The sequence below is a fragment of the Schistocerca cancellata genome, chromosome 3 (genome assembly GCF_023864275.1).
Source record: "Schistocerca cancellata isolate TAMUIC-IGC-003103 chromosome 3, iqSchCanc2.1, whole genome shotgun sequence".
In the NCBI taxonomy this organism is placed as follows: Eukaryota; Metazoa; Arthropoda; class Insecta; order Orthoptera; family Acrididae; genus Schistocerca; species Schistocerca cancellata.
Window position 1 is genome coordinate 191,184,571 of NC_064628.1, and position 18,855 is coordinate 191,203,425.

Sequence of the window (18,855 nt, forward strand, 5' to 3'; positions counted from 1 at the left end):
GAACAGCAAGTTCCCTTGCCGGTCTAGGAATGGTAGAACGATGGGTTCGATGACGGTTTGGATGTACCGTGCACTATTCAGTGTCCCCTCGACGATCACCAGTGGTGTACGGCCAGTGTAGGAGATTGCTCCCCACACCATGAAGCCGGGTGTTGGCCCTGTGTGGCTCGGTCGTATGCAGTCCTGATTGTGGCGCTCACCTGCACGGCGCCAAACACGCATACGACCATCATTGGCACCAAGGCAGAAGCGACTCTCATCGCTGAAGACGACACGTCTCCATTCGTCCCTCCATTCACGCCTGTCGCGACACCACTGGAGGCGGGCTGCACGATGTTGGGGCGTGAGCGGAAGACGGCCTAACGGTGTGCGGGACCGTAGCCCAGCTTCATGGAGACGGTTGCGAATGGTCCTCGCCGATACCCCAGGAGCAACAGTGTCCCTAATTTGCTGGGAAGTGGCGGTGCGGTCCCCTACGGCACTGCGTAGGATCCTACGGTCTTGGCGTGCATCGGTGCGTCGCTGCGGTCCGGTCCCAGGTCCACGGGCACGTGCACCTTCCGCCGACCACTGGCGACAACATCGATGTACTGTGGAGACCTCACGCCCCACGTGTTGAGCAATTCGGCGGTACGTCCACCCGGCCTCCCGCATGCCCACTATACGCCCTCGCTCAAAGTCCGTCAACTGCACATACGGTTCACGTCCACGCTGTCGCGGCATGCTACCTGTGTTAAAGACTGCGATGGAGCTCCATATGCCACGGCAAACTGGCTGACACTGACGGCGGCGGTGCACAAATGCTGCGCAGCTAGCGCCATTCGACGGCCAACACCGCGGTTCCTGGTGTGTCCGCTGTGCCGTGCGTGTGATCATTGCTTGTACAGCCCTCTCGCAGTGTCCGGAGCAAGTATGGTGGATCTGACACACCGGTGTCAATGTGTTCTTTTTTCCATTTCCAGGAGTGTACGTTTACAGGTGTAAGTTGACATTTTACCATTTTTTCTTTAATGTATTTCAATTCCCCATCCGGGGACTGCTCTTCTGCCGAGAGACGTAACTACATAATAGGTGGACATTTAAAACAACATAAAAGAGAAATTATGGCGGAACATAGACATAAAAACGGGGAACATAATGGCAGCGAGCATAAAAAAGGCGATGTCTGTAAAAATGGAGATAAACACCTAAAAAGAATTTAACACAATAAACCACACACAGTAAGGAATAAAAGAACACAAGATGAAGTTTGGCCAGAGCATAGAAGTTGCAGAATGATTAAAACAGCCACACGATGGGCAGCGTAGCACACAACAATCATGGACAGCAAAAGTATGTACAAGTCAAGCACACGATTAAAATCACAGCACTTGATGTCACTGAAAAACGGCACTGATTACGAAGAAAAAACTGGGAGAATCTGCCAGATATAGGGATATGAGGGATAAGGGAAGAAAGAGGGAAAGGGGCGGTGCTAGAGGGTTGAGAGAAGGGGGGATGGAGTGGGGGGTGCATCGAAGTGGGCTGGGAAGGGAGGACAGTAGAGGAAAATGGCTGAGGAGTAAGTGCCGAGACCAAGGGAGGAAGAAGGAAAAACTGCTCTGGGCAACGGATGGGAGTGGAACTGGGGGTGGAGCCTGGGGAGGAGGGGGAACAAGGCCAGGCTACAGTTGGTAGAACGGGGAGGTGCTGGAAATTGCCCTGATAAAGGATATGGAGATTATCGAGGTGGAAAGAGGGGGGATACAGCGATAGGGGCGTGGCAATGGGTTGGGGGGATGGAAAGGGAGGGGGACACCAGGGGGTGGGTGGAGAACCAAGCCTACAGACAGTGTAAAGGAGGCAGATATGTTGGAGAAAAAGGAAGAGGTTGAGGAAGGCAATGAGGTCACACAGGACACTTGTAGAGGATTGAAGGCAAGGTGGAGTGCATGGTGTTCAAAGATTTGGACGGATTAATAAAAGGGGGGAAGGCAGAGCAGAGATCCAGGCAATGCTGGCATAACATAGGATAGGATGATGAGGAATTTGTAGGTATAGAGGATGCAATCCCCTTGTCCAGCCAGACAGGGGTTTCAGGAGGTGTAGATGGGTATGGGTTTTCTGCTGGATCGTCAGGAGATTATGGTCCATGTGAGGTGACTGTGGAGGGTGAGGCCAAGGTATGTCATGGTGGGGGTGAGCTGGATGGGATGACCATAAATGGTTAGGTAATAATGATAATGAGCATATGGCATTGGTGGCCAGGAGACCCCTCCTGGGGCGGTTCGGCCACCACTCCACAAGTTCTGTAATGCCACTACGGCAACTTGTGAGTGAATGAGGATGAAAAGATGATGAAAGACACACAACACCCAGTTATCTTGAGGCAGGGAAAATCCCTGTTCCCACCAGGAATCGAACCCAGGACCCCATGCGCGGGAAGTGAGAAAAGTACCGCAAGACCACGAGCTGCGGACAATGGTTAGGTAGAAATCATGGAGATGGAAGAAGCATATCAGAGGTGTACAGTAGATAGAGGAGAGGGGGAGATGACGGAACCTTGGGGCTGCTGGCAGTGGCAAAAAGGATACAGGAGTTCATATTGTAGACCATGACATAGGAAGAATTGCGTGGGTGGAAGGAAGCGACCAGATGGACAAAAGTGATAGGTCAGGTGTAGGTTTGGAGTTTAAAGACGATAGCAGGATGTCATATGTGATTGTAAGCATTTTGGATGTCACGGGAAACAAAAATGGCCGAGTGATAAGTTGGAGGGAGAGAAGGTGGACGAGATTAAGGAGTTGGTCTTTGGCAGAGAAGGAGGGCAGAAGCCACACTAGTTAAGGGGGAGGAGGTGGTGTTGATTAAGGTGGTGATGGATACGACAGAGGAGGGATTCAAATACCTTCTGAAGACAGAGGTGAGGCAGATGGGATGATAGTAAGAGGCAACGGAAGAGTGTTTGTTTGGTTCAAGGAATAAGAGGATGCAAAAAATCTTCCGCAGCTCGGGGTAGAAGCCACTGGAGATAATGTTGTACAAATTGGCAAGGACAGTCAGGAAGGAGAAGGGGCATTCTTTGAGGTTGTGGTAGGTGAAACAGTTGTGACCAGGGGACGTATTGCGTTTTGACCAGACGATAAGTTTAACGTCTTGCACTGTGACTGGAGTGTTGATGTCAGAGGGGGGGGGGTAACTGTCTCTATTACTGGGGTCTGGGAGGAAGCGGAGTGACCGAGCTATTGGCGCATTCCATGACAATGGGGAAGAGGGAATAATCATTGATGGAGATGACTTAGGAAAGGCGGGAAGCAAGGTGGTTGGCCTTACTGAGGTTGTCGAGAAGGGTCAGTCGTTATGGGGAAGGAGGTACTGGGGAGGGGACTGGGAACCCGTAAGGTGATGGGAGGCCAACCAATATTTAGAGGAGTTTATAATGAGGGCAGCATTGTCAGGTAAATGTCTGGTGACAGTCCTGACGTTTCTTTGCTGTAATCAAGTTCCGAACTTGTCGCTCGAGTTGCCAGTGGCTGTGGAGTGTATTACTGTCATGAGTTCACAGGAAGAAGCGATAGAGGCGACGGGATTCGCGGAGGAGAACGACTGCTAGTGTAGGGTGAGTGGAATGGTACGGGTGGACGATTTTAGCAGGACCATGGGCCTCCACACCGTCAATAATGGCCTTCTGAAGGAAGGATGAGGTGTGGGTGATGTCCTCAGGACAGAGATAAGAGGGTGGCTTTTGACCTGGGTGGCGATGGATTTCCTGTAGGCATCCCAGTCGGTGCGATGGTAGTCATGGTCTACCTTCAGAAGGTGTGTAGGATGGGGAGCCAGAGGCTGGTGGTGAGTAGATGTTATGGTGAGAAGGGTGGGAGGTGATCGCTACCTGTGGGTCAAGGATGTCTACAGCGATATGCCAAAGGAGGTTGAGATGCAATGACAAGATCGAGGGTTGTGTTGCTTTCAGGATGGGTGTGCTGAGGAAGAGGAACAAGGTCACCTTCGATTGTGGGGAGGAGCTGATACCAGCACCAAAGGACGGCAAGAGAGCTGTTGTGGATGTTGATGTAGGGTAATCACATAGTTCGGCAAGGTGCGGTCAATGTGGGAGATGATTTCATAGGGAATAGCAGCAATGTATCGATCATAGATAGTGGTGCAGGTGACGGTGAGGGAGGGGAAAAACGATGGGTTGTGGCTGGACAGGGATGTGCTTACAGTGGCTGATGATGACTCCACCCTGCACTCAGTTGGAGGATATAAGGAGAGGTGTGGACAGTATGGTGGGGCTGGAGAAACGTTTCATTCAGGAGAAAGGTGTCAACTCAGTGTTGGGAGAGGGTATTCATGAGTAGGTATGTGTTTGTGTGGAAGGAATGGATTTTCTGGAAGAGATTGCGACACTCGAGCCGCACCATGGTGGGAAGAGAGGAGAACTTTAAACTAGGGTGAGGAGAGGAAGGGGAGAGGAAGGGTATCAGGGATGCATTGGGGCCACACCAGGCACATGGGAGTTTGCAGAGGAGATCTGTATGAAAGGAGAGGGAGGAGGACTTGATGAGGACTGAGTCCCTGTGGGGAATCAGTTGGGAGATGGGCGCAATGGGGACATACTTTCGTATCTCCATGGTGACGGTATATGCTTTGAGGCGAGGTGAGAGGGGGGAAGCCGACAACCTGAGGGATTGCAGCGGAGGTGGCAGCTGTGGCACGTGACAGGGTGGTGTCTGTTGTGGGCGTGGGGACTGGGGAAGTGAAGTAGATGTGGGGGCAGACACAGGGGGGAGATGGAGGATTGGGTGAATGGGGGGAGCGAAGGCGAGGTGTAAGGCGGGAGGCCAGGGGCGGCACTTCAGGAAGTGATTGTGGAAGTGGGGGACTCAGAGGTGTAGCTGACAGTGGAGGTGGGAGGGCTCATGGTGAAGGCGGCGACGGACAGACGGACAGTGGGCGGCGGCGGTGGCGGCGAGCACCGGGCGGTGGCTGGCGGCCAGATGGACAGACGGACGGACGGCGGCTGTGTCAGACTACTGCACCCTGAGAGTAGCCCAGGTGGCGTAATCTTTCGATTTGGAAGTTGAGGGGATTCAACCCTCGAGAAGACGTTGTAGCTTATGTTGCTTGATGTTGTCGGCACTAGAAGTCAAAATTGAGTGGAAAGAAATCGGAAAGGGTTAATGCCATGCAAGATACAGTACGAGAGAAATTGTGTATAGCACGAAGGTTTGTGATTAAAAGCTCAAAACTAACAAAAGGAATAAAAATATGAATTCTTAATGGCGAAAAATGAGTCAGAAGTATATTAGAACTATGCGAGGTGATCAGACGTTCAAATGTGTGATATCTTATGGGACTTAACTGATAAGCTCATCAGTCCCTAAGCTTACACACTACTTAACCTAAATTATCCTAAGGACAAACACACACACACCCATGCCCGAGGGAGGACTCGAACCTCCTCCGGCCCCAGCCGCACAGTCCATGGCCGCAGCGCCCTAGACTGCACGGCTAATCGCGCGCGGCAGTTGGTCGGAGGTATCAAGAAGTGTCACCAGCTAGCGATCAACGATCCTGCAACTATTTCTTTTCGTGTTTCTGCTTTAAAGTCACTCATAAGTGTATAGAAATGTTATTAAAGACGTATTATACTTGCAGGAACACTCGCATTTGTATAACGCTATACATACATTTTATTTACAAACTATTATTGTTCCCAAGTAAGTTAAATTTCCCTTGGCTGCAGCTAACGTACTGTAGCCAATGCGCGCGCTTTCGTATGCTATTTAACCTGTGGCAGAATCGCCACAAGCAGTAATTGCCGTAGTGACCACACGCCGCTGTTCACCTCATCGCCAGTTCCAGACACACTATAGTCTTTCTGATCTTTTGTACACGTCATGCGAAGCTCAAGCCAAATGTCATACTTCCGTAATTAAGAAGCACTTTCATAACTTCGTATTACTCGTAATCTGAATATGGCATTTTAAACGTGCAGAATACTGTCATTTCCAAAAGTGAGATGTTCTGCGATCTCGACTGATTTTTCTAATTGATCATCAAGAACATATCGATGTTACCTCTTTGCCATGTCTGTTGACATTAAATTAAGGACATATTTGCCAGACACTTTGCTCTAAATATTTGTACATCGTTGTCAACAGTGCCTTACATTGAAATCACTGTCAACCCTACATAATATATAAGTTAAAATGCATTACAATTCTGCCAGCTGCAGCGGGACGTTACGCGGAATCAGCAGCGACGAGTGAAAATGTGCACGGGCCCAGGTTGCAAACCCAGGATCTCCTGCCTACTAGGTAGATGTGTTAACCATTACCACATCCAGGACACAGCTTGATCGCAACTCCCTGGACTAACTGGGCACGACTCACTGCCGATACACACTCCCTCAGAGCCCACTAATCCGCAGTCCCTGTCCTTTTACTCCTGTTCGTTACTCTGAGATTCCCATAGGAAGTAGGATGTATTTGTGCATCAACACTGAAGATGCTTCAAATGGCTGTGAGCACTATGGGACTTAACATCTGAGGTCATCAATCCCTTAGAACTTAGATCTACGCAAACCTAACTAACCTAAGGACATCACACACATCCATGCCCGAGGCAGGATTCGAATCTGCGACCGCAACAGTCCCGCGGTTCCGGACTGAAGCGCCTAGAACAACTCGGCCACCACGGCCGACTACACTAAAGAAGGTGGATGGATCCATTGCTCACTACGCTTATCAGTTATAGGAATGTCAGAAAGAATAGACACTACGCATTCATATTACTCCACACAAGCCCACTCAGAAACACTGCGCGCAAAGTGCAGTCACACATTTTCTCAGCTTCCATTTCCAGTCCTACGATGGTAATGGTCTGCTAGTATGTGTTAGAAAAACAATAAATTCATAAAAATATCTACAATTAATATAAATAACGTATTTTCACGACTGCACTCAAAATGCAGGAACACTGCTGGCTGTTAGTAGCGTAGGATGGCGTATACGTCGCTGTCAGTTCAAATTCGCGTGTAAGCTGCACAAAAATATCCCTAAGAGCACAATATACTGTTAGGTTGTTTTGGGGCTAGCTGTGACAAATCACTGTGATAGAGATGGAATTGTTATTCCTGGTGCATAAAGTGAGTCATGGCCGTCTCTAATTCGCGTCTATTGTTAAAGTTAAGCTCCGGTTTAACCTAATATCACTCGGGTATATACACCACTCAAAACATTTACGGGAACATGACATTGAGCGACTGCCATTCTCCGTTGAGCAATAACTCAGGACTGGGTGTGTTACTAAATTATACCTTTATATTTTGCAAATTAAATACACAACAAGACATCGACACATCGTCGCTCATTTAAATAACAGGAACTGAAATGTCCCACAGGTCTCGGAAAAATTTAACAATCATTCGTCCCGTCATCCTGGGTCCATTTATAGGACTTTGAGAGCTTCAATAATCCTTATGCCCCCCATGAGCGATTATCGCTACCTGACATCTATGTAGCATGCTCCATATACGGCAGTACTGTGCATACTGTGGTATACGTTACATTCTCCAAAGACAGCCCTTTGAGAATTGTTGAAGAGTCTACGCGGGAACAGAACGACCATGAATACGTATGTCAAGCATGTCCCATACATGCTCGACGGGGCTTAGGTCGGCACCCACTTCTAACTATTCCATTACTTCCTTGTCCAGGCTTCGCAAGACATCACTTGTTACGCCCGCCACATGGGATCTGGATTTATCGTGTTTGAAAAGGAATTCAGGGACCCTACCTTATGCAGCAGCCACCACATCGCCCAGGAGGATGTGTTCGATGTACTGCCTGGAGATAAGGCGAGCATGAACAACGACAAGATCTGTACGGACGTCTACACTGATGCCTCCCAACACCATCACAGAACATTAAAAGAAGGTCGATTTCCTGCACAACTTTTGCCAGGTCCCGCTCACCAAGGCGTCTACTACAACGAACACGGCCATCTCCATACACCAGAGGAAATGTATCGTTTATGAGTAACAGGTTTCACCTACGACAAATTTGCCAGTTGACGTCGGAATGATAAAGCTGAAACCGAGCTGCGAAGTGTTGTCATGTCAAGCGAGGTACTTGAACAGGATTTCTGAATCGTAAGGTCCCTTCTGGTAGACTGTTCCTTACAGTTTCATAGGGACAGAGTGGTTGCAACGGCTCTTCTCAGGTCGACTTACAATTCTATGGTGGTAGCCGTACGGCACCGCAACGCAGAAATGGCCAGATAACCGCCATCAGGGGGTGTTCTGTGTGTCAGTATCCTTGTCCAATTCCCCTTTCCTACTGACCTATGTTCCTGTAGCGTGTCCACAACCAACTGATGACCGATGGAGGAACAGTGATGTCTATAGCAACATGACTGGAGGTCCGTACGTCTTGGATCGAACAGACTACCCTTGCAACATGAACTGCATTTACATGCTTATTGCATGTGATTTGTTGACAACGACAAACGACAACTGTCATCAGTTTACCTTATTGGATAAAACTGAAATACCGGCATTCACTTCCTTCTGAGAAGTCACCAGATACTGCAATGCATAACACGCTGATAGCTGGGGTCCGCAGCTCGTGTTCTAGTGGCTAGCGTTGTTATGTTAAGATCACGGGGTCCCGCGTTCGATTCCCGGCCGCGTTGGGGACTTTCTCTACCTGGGGGCTGGTTGTTGGTGTTGTCCTCATAATTTCATCATCATCATTCATGACAGCGGCTAGATTGGACTGTGTAAAAATTGGGACTTTGTACGGGCGCTGATGACAGTGCGGTTGAGCGCCCCACAAACCAAACTGATAGGTGGCGGCTTACTTTAGTTGTTGCATACAGTGAAAGCGAAGCTCTCAAGCTATGCAATAAGACCACAAGCACCAGATATATAAAGACAGAGCAGTGCAGTACGTTGTTGTTTTACTCTAAGCTTCAGCGCTCAACACTTTACAAATGTTGGGCGCTGAAGCATAGAATAAATCAATTTTCGTTGAACGGCAAGACAAAAGTAAGTGCTGAGCAGAACTGACTCAGAAAACAGTACTATGTTTTGACGATCATTCACAACCGGAAAGTAGTGCAAGCTCTTGTTATTACACTCGAGGAAAGCCACTAGTCAGCCGGCCGTTGTGGCCGAGCGGTTCTAGGAGCTTCAGTCCGGAACCGCGCTGCAGCTACGGTCACAGGTTCGAATCCTGTCTAGGACATGGATGTGTGTGAGGTCCTTAGGTTAGTTAGGTTTAAAGAGTTCTAAGTCTAGGGGACTGATGACCTCAGATGTTATTGTAAGATCTACTACTTCAACCTCCTGCTTGAGTAATGCTGTGAGGTATCTCCAAAACATCGTGTTGACCACTGACAGATGTTGCATTATGTAACACCTCTCTTCCGCCTTAACATCAACGTTCGAGTTTCGTATGTTACTTTGCTTTTTCTTTTCCCAGCAATTAGATTTAAATTTCCAGTATGAAGCGTCAGGTTCTAGTAATAACCTCTGTCTGGCCATTTAAATAAACCTCTAACGCTTTAATTCATGTTCTTACTTTTATTTGTTGTTAATTCATACTTATTCTACCTATGCTTCTCTCCACCTCATACTCTGTATTCTTGAATTTTCTTCTGCCCTTCATATTTACAGCATAACCTTCTCAAAGCGTGAGCTGAGAGGCGTGTGTATGCCTTTGGGTAGTCGCTAACACGGTAGTAGGTAGCACTATGTTGCCTGCGTTACGATTCGTTACCTAAGAAGATTATATTGCAGGAAGATGTTATTGGACTTACCACAAGTGTATAAAAAGTAAGTAATCATTTTGTAATTTAACTTAATAATTAGAAAGACTGACTTTTGAATAAGTAGTTGGCTACACAGGACGGCGTACGAATGAAATTTTAAAATATGTGGGCTGGTAGTTAATTTTGTGTAGGCTGGAACGTGTAGATCATTTGAAAGTATAACAAACTATTTTATGTTGTTGTCATTTCGAGCCAATATATGATAAAATACTAATGAAACTACACTACTTTGTCCACTGATCTCTGATTTGGTTAACAAAGAAGAAAGCTATGTTGGAATCGCCAAATTACTGGTATTAAATGGAGAAGTTTTATTAATTACATACATTCGTACATACATTAATATTTGTTCCGTAGATCATGAATACGACATTTCGTAATGATGTGGAACGTATCACTTTAATATAAATTGCCTTTACACAACTTGCAGCAGTAGTAACAGCGGTTCCCGTCAGATCACCGAAGTTAAGCGCTGTTGGGCTGGGTTTGCACTTGCATGGGTGGCCATCCGGTTTGCCGAGCGCTGTTGGCAAGCGGGGTGCCGTCAGCCCTTGTGGGGCAAACTGAGGAGCTACTTGACGGAGAAGTAGCGGCTCAGGACTTGGAAACTGACATATGGCCTGGAGAGAGGTGTGCTGACTACATACCCCTCCGTTTCCGCATCCAGTGACGCCACTGAGATGACGATGTCACGGCGTCCGGTCGGTACCGTGGGGACTTCATGTCCAGTTCGGGAGGAGTTTAGTTCTTTGCACAAAATAATTAAGTTTTCGTTTATAATTACTAATTCATATCTAAAAGTTTCTCAACTGAGTAGAACGAGTTGTCATTCTGAAATTCCTTTAATTGGCTTTTAAATGTTGGTTGGCTATCTGTCAGAATTTTAAGGCTATTTGGCAAATCACCAAAGATTGTTGTGGCAGTATAATACACTCTTTTCTGTGCCAAAGTCAGATTCAACCTGGAATAGTGAAGATCATCCGTTCTTCTAATGTTGTAGCTATGCACTTCGCTGTTATTTTTGTATTGGCAAGGGTTATTAATAACAAATTTCTTGAGTATCGTATTGCGAAGGTACTGTGAATATCCCGAGTTCCTTAAGTAAACGTCTGCAAGGTGATCGTGGGTGGGCGCCATCCATTATTCTGATTACTTGCTTTTGCGCAATGTATACTATTTCTCTTAATGATAAATTACCCCTAAATAGGATGCCATATGAAAGCAGTGAATGAAAATAGGAATAGTAAGCCTCACTGATATAATTATCATCAAAATTGGCAATAACTCTAATAGCAGAAGTAGCTGGACCTAACCATCTCCGCTCGGCGGCGTGATTCTACCAATTCCATTTCTCATCAATGCAAACACCCAGAAGTTTTGAATATTCTACCTTAGCAACAGACTTACGTTCAAAGTCTGTATTTATCAGTGGTATTATGCCTATTACTGTACAGAATTGCTAACATAATGCATTAGATGTTAGTTAGCAATTCGTGATAAGACAGTGTTTGCTACGAAACCCCCGATATGTGTCACTCACTAGCAGCAAAGTAAGGTTAATTAAATATACTCATCCAGTTTTTGAAAACACTTTTCAGATGCGTAATGTTTATGCCTAATGGATTTAGTTCTTTTTTAAAACTCGTTACATACAGTGAGGTAAGGTGAGAGAGGTTCGCTGTTATTAAATTGCAATAACAAGAGCGTAGCGATTTAAAATATGCCTTTCAGCCGTCTCCGTGTTATCGGGTAACACTCAAACGTGACGTAATTTTGACGTCACACGCAGTATCGACAACCGCACAAACTACTATTGACTTTCGTTATCGTTCCATGCGGGTACCTCATGCACGGATTACAACTCAGAAGACTTCATGCATACGTGACGTCAGTTTGAAGTCAGGCGTAGTATCTAAGATTTACGAAACAACGTCTCTGTTGGTACGATTTGTTATAATTATTATTATAATTAGATGTTACCGAATGAACTAATGGTGGTTAAAACTAAGTCTAAAATTCTTCAATGTCATCATTGTGTAGTGGTTATGAATCTGTTATTCCAAATTGAATGTTTGTTGATTGTTTGTTTGTGCCTTACCGCCTCCAAATTTTTGCCCCTTCCTAAAAGATTCTGTTACTTCGTTATAAATCAAATAGAATGTTGTTCTGTAATATTCGACCTTACGTACATATAAGGCTGCTGTCGTAGGAGTAAGCTGTCATCCTTAATAAATTACAAATTAAGCATTAAACACGAAGATGCGAATAAATATTGAGAACACATTGGTCGACTTGTAAAAGTAAGACTCACAATCAAAATCACAGTAAAAACTAATACAACTGCAAAATAATTGATAGGTGACTTGGTCTAAGACATCTATAAGATATGAAAGAAAATTTGCGAGCTAGTTCTTTCAAGTCATTTCGTTGTCAGAAATTGGTCTGTACGAGTAGTACTCTCGCTCCGAGGGTTCCGTACGAACATAATTAATAATGTACATAGGCTGTTCACACATCCAGGGAGTCGAGAATCTCCACGATATTTCACTCGTGTTGACCTTAATATTGGCAAGATATCGGTCCCTCGAAATCCAAGGATTTCTAGAATTTTATAATGCTGTTTTTGAAGTCGGATAAGTGACAAACAATATTTTGTGCAATATAATTACAAATATAAAGTTTCGGAATTTTTCCTTTTCTTGTATTGTGAAACGTTGATTCTTGTGAAACATCATGGTTTAAGATCAACAGGAAGTACACTACAGGGTATGGTGAGCGAGTTCATGAGTATCAAAATATTTGGCAATAATGGTTGTATCTCGTGACTGCATCTTTTCACCGCTAAGGAACCGTAGACCTCAGAATGTGGTATTAATTTCAGCTTCATACGTCCAATCGTTCCTGAGAAAAAGGGTTTCTAACAGTCGGACAGACAGACAAACAAACTGACAGACAAAAGATTGATCCTATAAGGATTCCATTTTACCGATTGAGGTACAGAAGCCTAAAAAGAATGTCCTGAATTCAAGTACACCCATATGAAGTTTCTCGTTATTTTATTGGAACAATTTGAACCAATACCGAAGCGTTTTCGAGATTTCCTCAATGCGCTGATGTTTTGAAACAGAATTTACTCATGGAACACAAATTAGAATGGCAATCCCCTCTACTTAATTACAGACCAACTCCTGAAACTTGTTCCCAGAGTTCCCAAAAATAAACTCACGTTGTTGAGACATTCTAATTATCATTATTGAATATTTACGCTACACGGATTCCGAGCCGGCTGCCTTCAGCTTGTTTTTCTGCTTGGAAACCAGCAATTCGTCTAACATTCAGCGTTGATGAAGACGTATTACTAATAATAGTTTATACAACTTTTTCAGTAATTTCGGAATTAATTCTTGCAACACTTAATCGTTCCCTTATCCACATGACAGCAGAAATTCACGCATGTATTAATGATATAATTTCGAGGTAACCTATCCTGCAGTAAAGAAAAAGCGTAACCTCCAGTTCTCTCTAATTCTTGCGAATGTTATCGTTGTTAACATCATTTTCGCGTCAAGTGTTGTGTACCGTACGATCATAAAAGTCGACAGACAGCCCTTTCCGTCTTCGATATAGCGCAATACGTGAAAATGACGTCACTTTTCCACGAAGTGACATGAGATGTGTTTCATCCCGTGTTATCAGCTGACAAAATCTTATCGCTGGCGCATGTAATATACAAAGCAAAAGTACACTGGCGTCTAAGGAAAGAACTAATCAGCATTAAATATTTAATACAGTAATTCGCCATCCTTGCGTATTTGTGTCAAACAGTCAGTCATCAACTGAAAGCTCGAAGCTCATCGACTGAAGGCACAAACCTTTGTACCTTGGACGCCTTGGGTTTACGTTGAACTACATTAAAATAATCAAAAGAGAATCCAACTGTTTCCAAGGTGATTTGCCGACAGACATGACTGTCAAAGCGGCTGTGCAAGAGATGGCGAATTGCACTGGAACCATGTGGTCGGCTCCTTTGTAGGAGAGCCGATTGCAGATGGCCGCCGAACGATAGGTTTGAAACGGCTGTCGTAATAACATGTACATGATCCACTACGGATATGTAAGATATATGCTCTCCGTATTAATGCTTTCTTCGAGACGAAACGAATGAGCCGACGCTGAAACTTCTTGGACAATTATTTTAGTAGATACAGACATATAAAAACATAACCGTTATCGTAGATTTAGATGAATTATGTCTCACACAGATAAAGGATAGCTCAAACGAAAGGTTTTTCAGTGTATAACACAAATGAAATTTTTTAAAAGAAATGGTTCGTTAAAGTTTGTTTAGAAGTTACTTGAACTTTTCCATATTTTTATGAAGTTTTAGCAAAAATATCGTTAATGCAAAATACAAATAAGAAAAAGACTGCAGCATGAGGAAGAACATTTTAAGACGATTTTATGGAAATGCCACAACCTATGACGATCTGTGTCTTACTCGAAACATCAGCACTGAGGCGTATCAAAAGACATGATCGCAATTACGATCAGCTAACATAATCCCAACAAAAGTATCCTTTCCTTTCTCACCACAAGGAAACCGATGGTCCATCAATTGTTAGGATCTGACAAAGTAGATACATAATGCAAATTGTAAGAAAGCTGACTTTCTATGAAAATTTGTATTGCTGTGGATAACTGTATTTTAAGGACTGTGGAAGGAGTGATGCAGCAAATTCATAAAAATATATAGAGATGAGCGCTGGTAACGCAGTGCACCTGACATGTATCTCTAACACGTAAACTGAAAAACTCTGAAATGACGGCGTAAAATGTGATTTCGATGCTCGGAATAACGGTCGCTATGACTAAAAAGAAATTGGCGAGAGGGCGCTTTGAGGACGTCCTTTGTTGGACAACGCTGTGGGCAGCCCTTTGCTACAGAGTGTCGCGAGATATAGTATGGGTGTTCGCTACGAGCGGTAAAGTGTCCGCGCAATTGTAGAAATTCTGCTACGTTGTGGACTTGAAAACATCCCGACAGCCACTGGAGATATAAAAGTTCTGCTGTCGTTGGGCTCATAAGAATTACCTGCTTGTAGAGCGCAACACACGGCATGGTGGCCTGGCGAGACAACAGGGTGATAAAATAATTTCTTCCTGCGCCTAAAATAAAACAATTGTGTTCACATGCAACTTCATACGTATTTCCAAGCAAGAAAATAGCTTTATCAAAGCATTGTCGTTGTTTTCGCTAATGAATTTGTACGTCACAGTGGCGTATTCGTGATGCAGTAGATTTCGACGAATTGAGGGCAGCTGTAAACGTCAGTGTCCAGGGCAGCAAGTATACTGCTGCAACTATCTGAACGTGGGAAAGGAATGCTTACGAGGTACATGCATATCCTGCTAAACTGTATGGTTTCCACAGAGAGGCTAATTTTGCACGAAATGAGAGAATTTAAGCTGTGTATTTCTGATTTAGAAGGAAATTAGTAGATTTTAGTAACGAATTTGTGTAACTATTAGAGGAGCGCGTACACAGAATGGAACCGAAAACGGCCTTGAAACATCGTGAAGCCTCGTCTACGAACCGCTTAAAAGTTTTCGTTCCGTGCAAATGTAGCATCTTTGTGGAAACCACACAGTTTATCAGGATATGCATGTACCTCATATACATGTACCGCGGCAGCATGCCATTCTCACATTCAGATAGTCTCAGCAACAGACTTGCTGCACTGGACATTCGCGTTTACAGCTCGTAAATCTTCATAGGCTTGGAGAGACACAAGATGAATAAATCTTCCATTTGTGTGTTGTCTTGTATGCTATTCATCTCTGCTCCTGTCCAGCAGTCCTGCGACGACATTTTCCACATCATTCCGTAGCTCAGCTTTCCTTTCTGTTGTGTACAAAGCCATACACAACATAAACAGAGTTTAAAATCGTCCTTAAGAATAAATTGTCGTGACAACGGCCCTGCTCACGTCACGACCACGCTGACATCATCAAGAAGCGGAAGTTCCGAATCATTTTGAATCATCTATCTATTAATTTATCTCTTCCAGTAGTTAGACAATCAGATCGTGTCAATAGTTAATGTAGCTATATTACACAAAAAAAAAGGAAGAAGGATAAGGTGTGACTCATTTCAGTACATACAGAGCAATCCTAAAATATATGTCAAAAATGTAATGGCAGCTAGAGGAGACCGAAATAAGCAGATGTCGTATAAAATGTGTGTGCGGTAATGCCGCCTCAGCCCGCCCGGTTAGCAGTGTGGGCTAACGCACTGCTTTCAGGGTGGGAGGCGTGCCGCTCCCCGGCACGAATCCGCCCGGCCGATTAGCGTCGAGGTCCAGTGTGGCGGCCAGTCTGTGCATGGTTTTCAAGGCGGTTTTCCATCTGCCTCGGCGAATGGGGGGCTGGTTCCCCTTATTCTATCTCAGTTACACTACGTCGGCGATTGGTGGGCAAACACTATCTCCACGTACCCGTACACCACAATGATTCTACGACGCGAACATTGGGGCTACACTCGTCTGGTGAGAGTCGTTCTCGGGGTGGAGGGCGGTGAGGAGGGTCCACTGGGGTCCGAACCCCGCAGTAGCCCTGGGTTCAGTGTGGGGCCGCGATAGGGTGAGTGGACTGCTGTAGCCTATTGTGGGGTTGTGTAACACTGCGGGCTACGGCGGGGACGAAGCCTCTGCGTCGTTTCCGGGTCCCCAGTCCCACACAGTGCCGCTTTGAGCCAGTGGAGAGCACTGATGACTGCGGCGTATAAAAGCGCTTTGCTGGCTGGATTCATCATCTCCCTCACAGATCGCGAGCAGCAAGCATCGTTTCACCGACAGGGAGCTGGCCGAGATGTATTTCATACATGGGGCTGCACAAGCAAATGAATTAGCTGCTCAAAGGATGTAGAGGGAGCGACTCCCGGATAGGAGTCAGCTTGAGCGACAAAAATTCGAGCCTCTTCATCGGGAGTCAAGCATAAGTGGATCGTTTTATGCTTCCAGGAGTGAAACTGGCACTGGATGATATCGCAGAACTCCTGCAGTGGAAGAAAGAATACTAAACACAGTTGAGGATAATCCTTCGACAAGCTCATGAGGTGTAGGACGTGCATTGGGTGTGAGCCATCAAAGTGTTTTGAGAATTTTACATGAATATGTAATGCATCCGTATCATTTACAGCGAGTGCTAGCAATGTCCCCTGACTATTATCTTCCTCGTCTCAACCTTGCTCGTTGGTACCTACAGCAGACTGCAATCTATGAAACCTTCCCTGCAGATGTTTTATCTACCGATGACGCTACTTTTATGCGGTTTGGGTATGTTGGACATGCATAATTCTCACCTGTGCATTCATGGTAACCAACATGGCACAGCTTACGCCTGCGAGAGAGGTTTTCCGTTAATGTTTGGGCAGGTACTGTGCACAGTAGCTTAATAGGGCCGTACATTCTACGTACTCGTTTAAGTGGCCACACATACAACATCTTCCTACAGGAGGTCTTAGATGAAATTCTGGGCGATGTTCCTCTAGCTGTCCGCAGACGAATGTGGTTCTAGCACGATGAAGCGGCAGCTCACTTCAACTGAAACGTCATGAATCACTTGGACGCTGTCTACGTCAGGAGTGGATAGGACGGGCCTCGACCTCGATTTAACCTGCTTGTTATATATATATATATATACTGGTGTGGTCATATGGAAAGACTGGTGTACGAGATCCCGTCACATGTGAAGAGGATCTGGTTGGCCGCATGTCTGTTGCTGCTGGATACGTGACTGACGTGCCTGACACATTTCCTTATGTACGCTGATCCATGCACCGTTGCTATGATTTGTGTATCACTGCAGGTGGCCGCTCTTCCGAGCAACTCTCGTAAACTATTGATGAGTTTATAATATCATTACTATTTACACGCCTTTTCAGTTTCCTGTGATTCATACTGCTTTACAACCAAGCACTGTAATTCCTCATGATCGCACACACGAAATCTACTTATTTAGGTCCCCTCTACCCGCCTTTACATTTTCGACATGTACTTTGGGACCGCCCTGCATACTGTATCTTGACACAACTGTTAATCACACAGAAACTTGTACTTAGATTTATGGGCAGAAATAACATAGCTGATAAGAGAAATAGTTTTGAATTGTGTAAGAAAACTAAAACCTGATTTAAAATGTAACTTAGACCATCACATGGGGATTACTACGATGCTTTATTAAGTTAAAAAGTGCTTGTGATGTACAGATAAAGGTGGAACAAGAAGCCACGAATTATAGAAGCATGTGCTTAAAAGTGTATGTGTACATACAGCCGCATGTTCCAAATCTCTTCCTCAACCACTACTTCGATTTCTGCCAAACTTGGTACACTTAGCCCTGACTGTGTGTTAACAGTCACTGTGAGGGTACGCACCACTTACGCACCATTGTTCAGGAGATATGACGTCATTAGTAACGAGATGCGTGAAAAACTGAAGCTTCATACATGGCGTTTAAATTTATTACTCCTGTCCTAACTTCTGTATTCACAATAAATTAAGTAGACAGTACCTGCATTCCCCAATAACTGTACCTACAAAATTATTAGTGGAGATATATTTCAGGAGACGTCACGTCATAATAAGGTGGCTGAAAAACTGCCATGTTGGGTATGACGCTTAAATTTATTACTTGTTTTGAACTAGTCTACTCACATCACATTTTGTAGACAGTATCAACAAATGCCGCTGAATCTGCCTACAACATTAAGTCATTTTTTTAACCGTAGATTGGGAGATATGATCTGACGGTTGAAAAAGTGTCGCATCATGAATCACGTTTAAATTTACTACTAATTTGCTGCTAAGTTCATCCGCAACATATTGCGCAGACCGTATCCACATATTCCGTTGTGTGTACCTACACAAATACATTATGTCATTCTACGACACACGGTTCAAGAGATATGACGTCATAAATACTGAGAAGACTGGAAGAGTGCCGCATCATGCATGAAGCCTTAATGCATTTATTCTT